This window comes from Tachyglossus aculeatus, chromosome 1 (assembly GCF_015852505.1).
Source record: "Tachyglossus aculeatus isolate mTacAcu1 chromosome 1, mTacAcu1.pri, whole genome shotgun sequence".
In the NCBI taxonomy this organism is placed as follows: Eukaryota; Metazoa; Chordata; class Mammalia; order Monotremata; family Tachyglossidae; genus Tachyglossus; species Tachyglossus aculeatus.
In genome coordinates this window covers 22,413,065-22,425,020 of record NC_052066.1, presented here as the reverse complement: position 1 = coordinate 22,425,020, position 11,956 = coordinate 22,413,065, and the positions used below count along the sequence as shown (strand labels likewise).

Sequence of the window (11,956 nt, the reverse complement as noted above, 5' to 3'; positions counted from 1 at the left end):
GCTGTGGGACCTTGGGCAAGCCACAGCTTCTCTGGGCCTCAGTTCCCTCATCTGGAAAATGGGGCTGTGAGCCTCACGTGGGCCAACCTGATCACCTTGTAATAGTAATAATAATGATGGCATTTGTTAAATGCTTACTATGTGCCAAGCACCGCTCTAAGCGCTGGGGGAAATACGAGGTAATGAGGTTGTCCCCCGTGGGGCTCGCAGTCTTAATTCCCATTTTACAGATGAGGTAGCTGGGGCCCAGAGAAGTGAAGCGGCTCGCCCAAAGTCACACAGCAGACAAGTGGCGGAGCCGGGATTAGAACCCACGACCTCTGACTCCCAAACCGGGGCTCTTTCCACTGAGCCACGCTGCTTGTATCTCCCCCAGCGCTTAGAACAGTGCTTGGCACATAGTAAGCACTTAACAAATCCCATAATAATAATAATAATAATCTTTATTTTCGGAGGCAGTGCCCTTGACAGTGACTTTTACCTCTATTTGTAGTTGTGGCCGATGAATGCACACACCTTTCCTGATTGCTGATAATAATAATAATAATAATAATAATAATAATAATAATAATAATAATAATAATAATAGCATTTATTAAGCGCTTACTCTGTGCAAAGCACTGTTCTAAGCGCTGGGGAGGTCACAAGGTGATCAGGTTGTCCCTCGTGGGGCTCACAGATTTTATCCCCATTTTCCAGATGAGGGAACTGATGTGCTGGCAAAGTTGTGCCCACGTCTGATTTATCAATCAATCAATCAATCAATTGTATTTATTGAGCGCTTACTGTGTGCAGAGCACTGTACTAAGCGCTTGGGAAGTCCAAGTTGGCAACATATAGAGACAGTCCCTACCCAACAGTGGGCTCACAGTCTAAAAGACTGTGACTCTCTTTTTCCAAAATCTCCTATTTTGTTATTTTTTCTGACAGTTAAGAGCATTACCTGCCGAGAGGGGAAGGGAGGGAAGATTGATTGATTGATTGATTGATTGATCGATTGAAAAGTGGATGAAGTCTGGACTGTAAACTCATTGTGAGCAGGGAACAAGTCTACTAACTCTGGCATTCGTTTAGTACAGTGCTCTGCACACAGTAAGCACTCAATAAATACAATTGAATGAATGAAGGGGTGGAGTCGGGATGATATTTATTATTCTATTTATTTTGTTAATGATGGGTATCTAGCTTTATTTTTATTTATTCTGGTGACGTGACACCTGTCCGCGTGCTTTGTTTTGCTGTCTGTCTCCCCCTTCTAGACTGTGAGCCCATTGTTGGGTGAGGACCGTCTCTACATGTTGCCAGCTTGGACTTCCCAAGCGCTTAGTACAGTGCTCTGCACACAGTAAGCGCTCAATAAATAGGAATGAATGAATGAATGAATTCGTTGCCAACTTGTACTTTCTAAGCGCTTAGTCCAGTGCTCCGCACACAGTAAACGCTCAATAAATACGATTGAATGAATGAATGACTATTGTAGCCTCCCAAGCGCTTAGTACAGTGCTCTGCCCCCCAGTAAGTGATCATTAGGTAAGCTCGATTAAGACCAGACCATTTAAAAGTGATTTTTATTTCTATATTCCCACGCAGCATGGCGTGGTGGATAGAGCCCAGCCTGGGAGCCAGAAGGTCGTGGGTTCTAATCCTGCCTCTGCCACCTGTCTGCTGTGTGACCCTGGGCAAGTCACTTCACTTCTCTGGGCCTCAGTTACCTCATACATAATAATAATAATAGTAATAACGATGGCATTTGTTAAGCGTTCACTATGTGCAAGGCACTGTTCTAAGCACTGGGGGAATAAAAAAATTGTGGTGTATTTTAAGCAGTTACTATGCGCCAGGCACAGACTGTGAGCCCGTTGTTGGGTAGGGACCGTCTCTATTATGTTGCCAACTTGGACTTCCCAAGCGCTTAGTACAGTGCTCTGCACACAGTAAGCGCTCAATAAATACGATTGAATCAATCAATCGTATTTAATTGAATGAATCGTAATTTAATTGAATCGTATTCATGGGATAGATTCACTGTAAGCAGAGTAGACACACCTCCCCTACATGTCTGCTGTGTGACCTTGGGCAAGTCACTTCACTTCTCTGTGCCTCAGTTCCCTCATCTGTAAAATGGGGATTAAGACTGTGAGCCCCACGTGGGACAACCTCATCTCCTTGCGTTCCCCCCAGCGCTTAGAACAGTGCTTTGCACATAGTAAGCGCTTAACAAACACCAACATTTTTATTATTATTATATCCCACACGGGGCTCACGGGCTAAAAGGGAAGAACGGGACTTGACTCTCCATTATACAGGTGAGGCGACTGAGGCCCAGAGACGGGAAGTGACTCACCCAAGGTCACACAGCTGACAAGTGGCAGAGCCGGGATTAGAATCCAGGTCCCCTTGACGCTTCGGACTGTGCTGTTTCCAACAGGCAACGCCGCTTCTCAAGTTATTGTTTTCTCTCCAGCGATGCGGATGGGCGTTTAATAATTAAACATTATACATAATTAGCTACTTCTGCTTCAGGAGTTGGGTCCTGTCACTCCCCCAGTTTAAAGTCGGGGCGTTGCCTCAGTTGTCCACAGGCCGAGGTTACGGGGTTATCACTGCTGGCCTAATTTTCATTTCACTGCTTGCCAGCTTGGACTTCCCAAGCGCTCAATACAGTGCTCTGCACACAGTAAGCGCTCAATAAATACGATTGAATTGAGTTGAAAATGGAATCGAAGCAGGTGGGGCTCACAATCTTAATCCCCATTTTACAGATGAGGGAACTGAGGCTCAGAGAAGTTCAGTGATCTGCCCAAGGTCACGCAGCAGACACGTGGCAGAGCCGGGATTCGAACCCATGACCTCTGACTCCCAAGCCCGGGCTCCTTCCTCTGAGCCACGCTGCTTCTCTGCTGTGTGACCCTGGGCAAGTCACTTTACTTCTCTGGGCCTCAGTTACCTCATACATGTCTGCTGTGCCTACTTCTTCTGCAGTGAAGCAGCGTGGTTCAGTGGAAAGAGCACAGGCCTTGGAATCAGAGGTCACGGGTTCTAATCCCGGCTCTGCCAATTGTCAGCTGGGTGACTTTGGGCAAAGTCACTTCACTTCTATGAGCCTCAGTTACCTCATCTGTAAAATGGGGATAAAAGACTGTGAGCCCCCCCGTGGGACAACCGGATCACCTTATATCCTGTTGTCCACTAGTGGACTTGACATAACTGACTCCATTTTGTGCGTACCGACAGTAACCCTCCATTTCGTGCAGACCGAGGGAACAACTCCTTTTTGTATTTTATGCAAGGCTCAACAACAGAATGTTATTATTATTATTATTATTATTATTATTATTATTATTATTATTATTATTATTATCAGGCCAGTAACAAGTAACACCTGTCTACACAAGGTCGTAGGGTAGGCAATAATAATAATAATAATGATAGCATTTATTAAGCACTTACTATCAATCAATCAATCAATCAATCAATTGTATTTATTGAGCACTTACTGTGTGCAGAGCACTGTACTAAGCGCTTGGGAAGTACAAGTTGGCAACATCTAGAGACGGTCCCTACCCAACAGCGGGCTCACAGTCTAGAAGCGGGGAGACAGACAACAAAACCAAACATATTAACAAAATAAAATCAATAGAATAGATATGTACAAGTCAAATAAATAGAGTAATAAATATGTACAAACATATATACAGGTGCAGTGGGGAAGGGAAGGAGGACACCAATCAATCAATCAATCATATTTATTGAGCACTTACTGTGTGCAGAGCGCTGTACTAAGCGCTTGGGAAGTCCAAGTTGGCAACATCTAGAGACGGTCCCTACCCAACAGCGGGCTCACATCATCATCATCATCATCATCATCAATCGTATTTATTGAGCACTTACTGTGTGCAGAGCACTGTACTAAGCGCTTGGGAAGTACAAATTGGCAACATCTAGAGACGGTCCCTACCCAACAGCGGGCTCACAGTCTAGAAGGGGGAGACAGAGAACAAAACCAAACAGATTAACAAAATAAAATCGATAGAATTTGTACTTCCCACAATTTGTACTTCCCAAGCGCTTAGTACAGTGCTCTGCACATAGTAAGTGCTCAATAAATACGATTGATGATGATGATACGTACAAGTAAAATAAATAGAGTAATAAACATGTACAAACATATATACAGGTGCTTACTATGTGCAAAGCATTGTTCTAAGCGCTGGGGAGGTTCCAAGGTGATCAGGTTGTCCCACGGGGGGCTCCCAGTCTTCATCCCCATTTTACAGATGAGGGAACTGAGGCACAGAGAAGTGAAGCGGCTTGCCCAAAGTCACACTGCTGACCCTTGGTGGAGCCGGTATTCGAACCCCTGACCTCTGACTCCAACAAGTAACTACCGCCTGTGCGAGGCCGTGAGAACAGGAGACTAATGAGGATTTACAACCGTCCAGTTGGTCCTAATTGGTTCCCTGAAGTTCCCATTGCTTGTCTCCCATGTTGCTGTAACTCAATAAAAGAAAAAGTGAGAAGGGAATTGCGGCCTTGTGTCACTCGTCCCTCTCCCGGGAGGTGAACGGGCAGGTCACCACTTTCCTCCTTTCCTGCTCTACCTGAAATCATGTCTCCGAGTCATTTTTCCTATCTGCGTCACCACCTTGGGTTCCTTCATTTATTTATTTATTTATTATTTATTTACCATTTATTTATTTATTTATCATTTACGCATTCATTCATTCATTTATTTATTTATTTATTTATTGTTTTATTTGTTTTATTGATTTTATTTACTCCTTTCCTGCTCTACCTGAAATCGTGTCTCCGAGTCATTTTTCCTATCTGCGTCACCACCTTGGGTTCCTTCATTTATTTATTTATTATTTATTTATTTATTTACCGCTTATTTATTTATTTATTTATCGTTTGCGCATTTATTTATTTATTTATTTGTTTATTTATTTATTTATTTATTGTTTTATTGATTTTATTTACTCCTTTCCTGCTCTACCTGAAATCGTGTCCCCGAGTCATTTTTCCTATCTGCGTCACCACCTTGGGTTCCTTCATTTATTTATTTATTATTTATTTATTTATTTATTTATCACTTACTTATTTATTTATTTATTTATCATTTACGCATTTATTTATTTATTTATTTATTTATTTGTTTATTTATTTATTTATTTATTTATTGTTTTATTTGTTTTATTGATTTTATTTACTCCTTTCCTGCTCTACCTGAAATCGTGTCCCCGAGTCATTTTTCCTATCTGCGTCACCACCTTGGGTTCCTTCATTCATTTATTTATTATTTATTTATTTATTTGTCATTTACTTATTTATTTATTTATTTATCATTTACTTACTTACTTATTTATTTGTTTATGTATTTGTTTATTTATTTACTTATATTATTGATTTTATATACTCCTTTCCTGCTCTACCTGAAATCGTGTCTCCGAGTCATTTTTCCTATCTGCGTCACCACCTTGGGCTCCTTCATTTATTTATTTATTATTTATTTATCATTTACTTATTTATTTATTTATTTATTTATTTATTTATTTATCATTTATTTATTTATTTGTTTGTTTGTTTATTTATTTATTTTATTTATTAATTTATTCTATTTATTTTATTTGGTTAGTATGCTTGGTTTTGTTCTCTGTCTCCCCCTTCTAGACTGTGAGCCCGCTGTTGGGTAGGGACCGTCTCTAGATGTTGCCAACTTGGACTTCCCAAGCGCTCAGTCCAGTGCTCTGCACACAGTAAGCGCTCAATAAATACGATTGATTGATTGATTGATTCCATTGTATTTATTGAGCGCTTACTGTGTGCAGAGCACTGGACTAAGTTCTCGAGACGCTGATTTACGCCGGTGGTTTGGGGCGTTGCAGTCACTCATACCCCATCGGGGTGAACGGGCTGCTCGCCACTTTCCTGTGACCCGTTCCCTCGGAGTCACTCCTCTCTTCATCGACAAAACGAACCCATATGTTGACCCTTTTTGTCGATAATCAATCAATCGTATTTATTGAGCGCTTACTGTGTGCAGAGCACTGGACTAAGCGCTTGACAATCCTCCCCAGTGCTTAGAACAGCACATAGTAAGCGCTTAATAAATGCCATCATTATTATTATTCTCTGGGCCTCAGTTACCTCATGCATGTCTACTGTGTGACCCTGTGTATATATGTTTGTACGTATTTATTACTCTATTTTATTTGTACATATTCTATTTATTTTATTTTGTTAATATGTTTTGTTGTCTGTCTCCCCCTTCTATTCATTCATTTGTACTTCCCAAGCGCTTAGTACAGTGCCCTGCACACAATAAGCGCTTAATAAATACGATTGATTGATTCATTCATTCAATCGCATTTATTGAGCGCTTACTGTGTGCAGGGCACTGTACTAAGCACTTAGGAAGTACAAGTTGGCAACATATAGAGACAGTCCCAACCCAACAGCGGGCTCACAGTCTAGAAGGTCCCTTGTCCCCATCTAATCAATCAATCAATCAATCGTATTTATTGAGCGCTTACTGTGTGCAAAGCACTGTACTAAGCGCTTGGGAAGTACAAGTTGGCAACAGATAGACTAGTCTAGACTAGTTTAGACTGTGAGCCCACTGTTGGGTAGGGACCGTCTCTATATGTTGCCAACTTGGACTTCCCAAGCACTTAGTACAGTGCTCTGCACACAGTAAGCGCTCAATAAATACGATTGAATGAATGAATGACCCTGGGCAAGTCACTTCACTTCTCTGGGCCTCAGTTCCCTCAACTGTAAAATGGGGATGAAGCCTGTGAGCCCCATGAGGGACAACCTGATAATAATAATAATAATAATAATAATGGCATTTATTAAGCACTTACTATGTGCAGAGCACTGTTCTAAGCGCTGGGGAGGTCCAAGGTGATCAGGTTGTCCCACGGGGGGCTCACAGTCATAATCCCCATTTTACGGATGAGGTAACGGAGGCACAGAGAAGTGAAGTGACTTGCCCAAGGTCACACAGCTGACAATTGGCAGAGACGGGATTTGAACCCATGACCTCTGACTCCAAAGCCCGGGCTCTTTCCACTGAGTCACGCTGCTTCTCTAATTACCCTGTATCCTCCCCAGCGCTTAGAACAGTGCTTGGCACATAGTAATCACTTAACTATTACCATTATTCCAGAGCTTAGAACATGTTTTGTTTTGTTGCCTGTCTCCCCCTTCTAGACTGTGAGCCCGTTGTTGGGTGGGGACCGTCCCTATGTGTTGCCAACTTGTACTTCCCAAGCGCTTAGTACAGTGCTCTGCACACAGTAAGCGCTCAATAAATACGATTGAATCAATCAATCAATCAATCAATGGGATTGAATGAATGAATGCAAGGCACATAATAATAATAATAATAATAATAATAATAATAATAATAATGGCATTTGTTAAGCACTTACTATGTGCAAAGCACTGTGCTAAGTGCTGGGGGGATACAATGGGATCAAGTTGTCCCACGTGGGGCTCACAGTCTTAATCCCCATTTTACAGATGAGGTCACTGAGGCTCAGAGAAGTGAAGTGACTTGCCCAAGGTTACACAGCAGACATGTGGCGGAGCCGGGATTCGAACCCCTGACCTCTGACTCCAAAGCCCGGGCTCTTTCCACTGAGCCACGCTGCTTCTCTAATAAGCGCTTAACAAATACCATGATTATTATCCAACCTGATTTGCTCCTACCCACCCAGAGCTTAGTTCAGTGCTTGTCAAATAGTGATTGCTTAAAAATACAACAATTATCATTACTGCCAATAATAACAATAATAATAATAATAATAATGATTGCAATCCCTCCCCCTGGGTGTGGGTGGCCGAGGGGCTTTGGGGCCCCTCCTTCCCCTCCCCACAGCACCTGTATATATGTGTATATATGTGCTTGTACAGATTTATTACTCTATTTTACTTGTAAGTATTTATTCTATTTATTTTATTTTGTCAATATGTTTTGTTGTCTGTCTCTCCTTTCTAGACTGTGAGCCCGCTGTTGGGTAGGGACCGTCTCTAGATGTTGCCAACTTGTACTTCCCAAGCACTTAGTACAGTGCTCTGCACACAGTAAGCACTCAATAAAAACGATTGAATGAATTAATGCAAGGCACATAATAATAATGATGGCATTAGTTAAGCGCTTACTATGTGCAAAGCACTGTTCTAAGCGCTGGGGGATACAACGGGCCCACTGTTGGGTAGGGACTGTCTCTATATGTTGCCAACTTGTACTTCCCAAGCGCTTAGTACAGTGCTCTGCACACAGTAAGCACTCAATAAATACAATTGATTGATTGATCAAGTTGCCCCACGTGGGGCTCACAGTCTTAATCCTCATTTTACAGATGAGGGAACTGAGGCTCAGAGAAGTTAAGTGACTTGCAGTAAGCGCTCAATAAATACGATTGAATGAATTAATGCAAGGCACGTAATAATAATGATGGCATTTGTTAAGCGCTTACTATGTGCAAAGCACTGTTCTAAGCGCTGGGGGATACAATGGGATCAAGTTGTCCCACGTGGGGCTTTCAGTCTTAATCCTCATTTTACGGATGAGGTAACTGAGGCTCAGAGAAGTTAAGTGACTCGCGGTAAGCTCTCAATAAATACGATTGAATGAATTAATGCAAGGCATATAATAATAATAATAATAATGGCATATGTTAAGCGCTTAGTATGTGCAAAGCACTGTTCTAAGCGCTGGGGGGATACAATGGGATCAAGTTGTCCCACATGGGTCTCACAGTCTTCATCCTCATTTTACAGATGAGGTCACTGAGGCTTAGAGAAATTAAGTGACTTGCAGTAAGCGCTCAATAAATACGATTGAATGAATTAATGCAAGGCACATAATAATAATAATAATGGCATTTGTTAAGCGCTTACTATGTGCAAAGCATTGTTCTAAGCGCTGGGGGGATACAATGGGATCAAGTTGTCCCACGGGGGGCTCACAGTCTTAATCCTCATTTTACAGATGAGGTCATTGAGGCTTAGAGAAATTAAGTGACTTGCAGTAAGCGCTCAATAAATACGATTGAATGAATTAATGCAAGGCACATAATAATAATAATAATGGCATTTGTTAAGCGCTTACTATGTGCAAAGCATTGTTCTAAGCGCTGGGGGGATACAATGGGATCAAGTTGTCCCACGGGGGGCTCACAGTCTTAATCCTCATTTTACAGATGAGGTCATTGAGGCTTAGAGAAATTAAGTGACTTGCAGTAAGCGCTCAATAAATACGATTGAATGAATTAATGCAAGGCACATAATAATAATAATAATGGCATTTGTTAAGCGCTTACTATGTGCAAAGCACTGTTCTAAGCGCTGGGGGGATACAATGGGATCAAGTTGTCCCACATGAGGCTCACAGTTTTAATCCTCATGTTATAGATGAGGTCACTGAGGCTCAGAGAAGTGAAGTGACTTGCAGTAAGCACTCAATAAAAACGATTGAATGAATTAATGCAAGGCACATAATAATAATAATAATAATAATGGCATTTGTTAAGCGCTTACTATGTGCAAAGCACTGTTCTAAGTGCTGGGGGGGATACAATGGGATCAAGTTGTCCCACGTGGGGCTCACAGTCTTAATCCTCATGTTATGGATGAGGTAACTGAGGCTCAGAGAAGTTAAGTGACTTGTGGTAAGCTCTCAATAAATACGATTGAATGAATTAATGCAAGGCACATAATAATAATAATAATGGCATATGTTAAGCGCTTAGTATGTGCAAAGCACTGTTCTAAGCGCTGGGGGGATACAATGGGATCAAGTTGTCCCACGTGGGGCTCACAGTCTTAATCCTCATTTTACAGATGAGGTCATTGAGGTTTAGAGAAATTAAGTGACTTGCAGTAAGCGCTCAATAAATTCGATTGAATGAATGAATGCAAGGCACATAACAATAATAATAATAATGGCATTTGTTAAGCGCTTACTATGTGCAAAGCATTGTTCTAAGTGCTGGGGGGATACAATGGGATCAAGTTGTCCCACGTGGGGCTCATAGTCTTAATCCTCATTTTACAGATGAGGTCATTGAGGCTTAGAGAAATTAAGTGACTTGCAGTAAGCGCTCAATAAATAGGACTGAATGAATGAATGAATCAAGTTGAAGTCTTGGCCCTCTGATTCCTCCCCTTTCCCGCCACTCGGTCTGAGGCCCCAAGCCCACGTGACCCGAGGGAGGGGGGACCCGGGGGCGTTCCCAAGGAGACTTGATTGACTGACGGCCTTCCCGACCAATGGGGTGAAGGGATCCGCCCTGCCGGAGTCCCACGAACCAATCACAGGAGGGCAAGGCGAGCGGGGGGCGGGGCTTAGCCCTCAAAATGGCGGCCCGGGGGAAAAAGCTGGCAGCCTTACGCGAGGCAGTTTGAAGAATGAAAGGATGAGGACGTCGTGACGTCATCACGTCGCCTCCTCCATCCATCTCCATTTTGCCTCCTCTTTCCCCTACGGGCCTCAGGCAAATATCCCCCCCGCCCTACCTCCTTCCCCTCCCCACAGCACCTGTACATATGTTTGTACAGATTTATTACTCTATTTATTTTACCTGTACATATTTACTATTCTATTTCTTTTATTTTGTTAATATGTTTTGTTCTGTTGTCTCCTTCTAGACTGTGAGCCCACTGTTGGGTAGGGACCGTCTCTAGATGTTGCCAACTTGGACTTCCCAAGCGCTTAGTACAGTGCTCTGCACACAGTAAGCGCTCAATAAATACGATTGATTGAACTTGTACTTCCCAAGTGCTTAGTCCAGTGCTCTGCACACAGTAAGTGCTCAATAAATACGAATGAATGAATGAACTTGTACTTCCCAAGTGCTTAGTCTAGTGCTCTGCACACAGTAAGTGCTCAATAAATACGAATGAATGAATGAACTTGTACTTCCCAAGCGCTTAGTACAGTGCTCTGCACACAGTAGGCACTCAATAAATAAGGCCCTACTGAGAGCTCACCTTCTCCAGGCGGCCTTCCCAGACTGAGCCCTCTCCTTCCTCACCCCCTCCATCCCCCTGCCTTACCTCCTTCCCTTCCCCACAGCACCTGTATATATGTATATATGTTTATACGTATTTATTACTCTTCATTTATTTTACTTGTACATATTTATCCTATTTATTTTATTTTGTTAGTATGTTTGGTTTTGTTCTCTGTCTCCCCCTTCTAGACTGTGAGCCCACTGTTGGGTAAGGACCGTCTCTATATGTTGCCAACTTGTACTTCCCAAGTGCTTAGTACAGTGCTCTGCACACAGTAAGCACTCAATAAATACGATTGAATGAATGAATGAATGAATAAATACGATTGAATGAATGAAATAATAATAATGGCATTTGTTAAGCACTTACTATGTGCAAAGCACTGTTCTAAGCACTGGGGGGATACAAGGTGATCAGGTTGTCCCACGTGGGGCTCACAGTCTTCATCCCCATTGGACAGATGAGGTAACGGAGGCTCAGAGAACTTAAGTAACTTGCCCCAGGTCACACAGCAGACTGGCTCTAATAATAATAATAATAATAATAATAATAATAATAATAGAATTTGTTAAGCGCTTACTATGTGCAAAGCACTGTTCTAAGCACTGGGATTGTTACAAGGTGACCAGGTCCCACGGGGGACTCACAGTCTTAATCCCCATTTTACAGATGAGGAAACTGAGGCACAGAGAAGTGAAGTGACTTACCCAAAGTCACACAGCTGACAATTGGCAGAGGGGAATCAGAACCCATGACCTCTGACTCCCAAGCCCGGGCTCTTTCCACTAAGCCATGCTGCTTTGGCTCTCTCCCTCTGCCTTACCCCCTTCCCCTCCCCACAACACTTAATAATAATAATAATGTTGGTATTTGTTAAGCGCTTACTATGTACCAAGCACTGGGGTCGTTACAAGGTGATCAGGTTGTCCCA

At 42.4% G+C, this 11,956-nt stretch overlaps 1 protein-coding gene across 1 annotated transcript in view; it reads left to right on the top strand.

The window, feature by feature from the left end:
- The first annotated feature begins 3,065 nt into the window (after positions 1-3,065).
- Positions 3,066-11,956, top strand: part of NME9 (NME/NM23 family member 9) — a 73,249-nt gene continuing 64,358 nt past the window's right edge. Inside the window, exon 1 of the mRNA XM_038748155.1 lies at positions 3,066-3,069. The gene's annotated coding sequence lies outside the window, so the exon portion shown is untranslated. The remainder of the gene's footprint in view (positions 3,070-11,956) is intronic.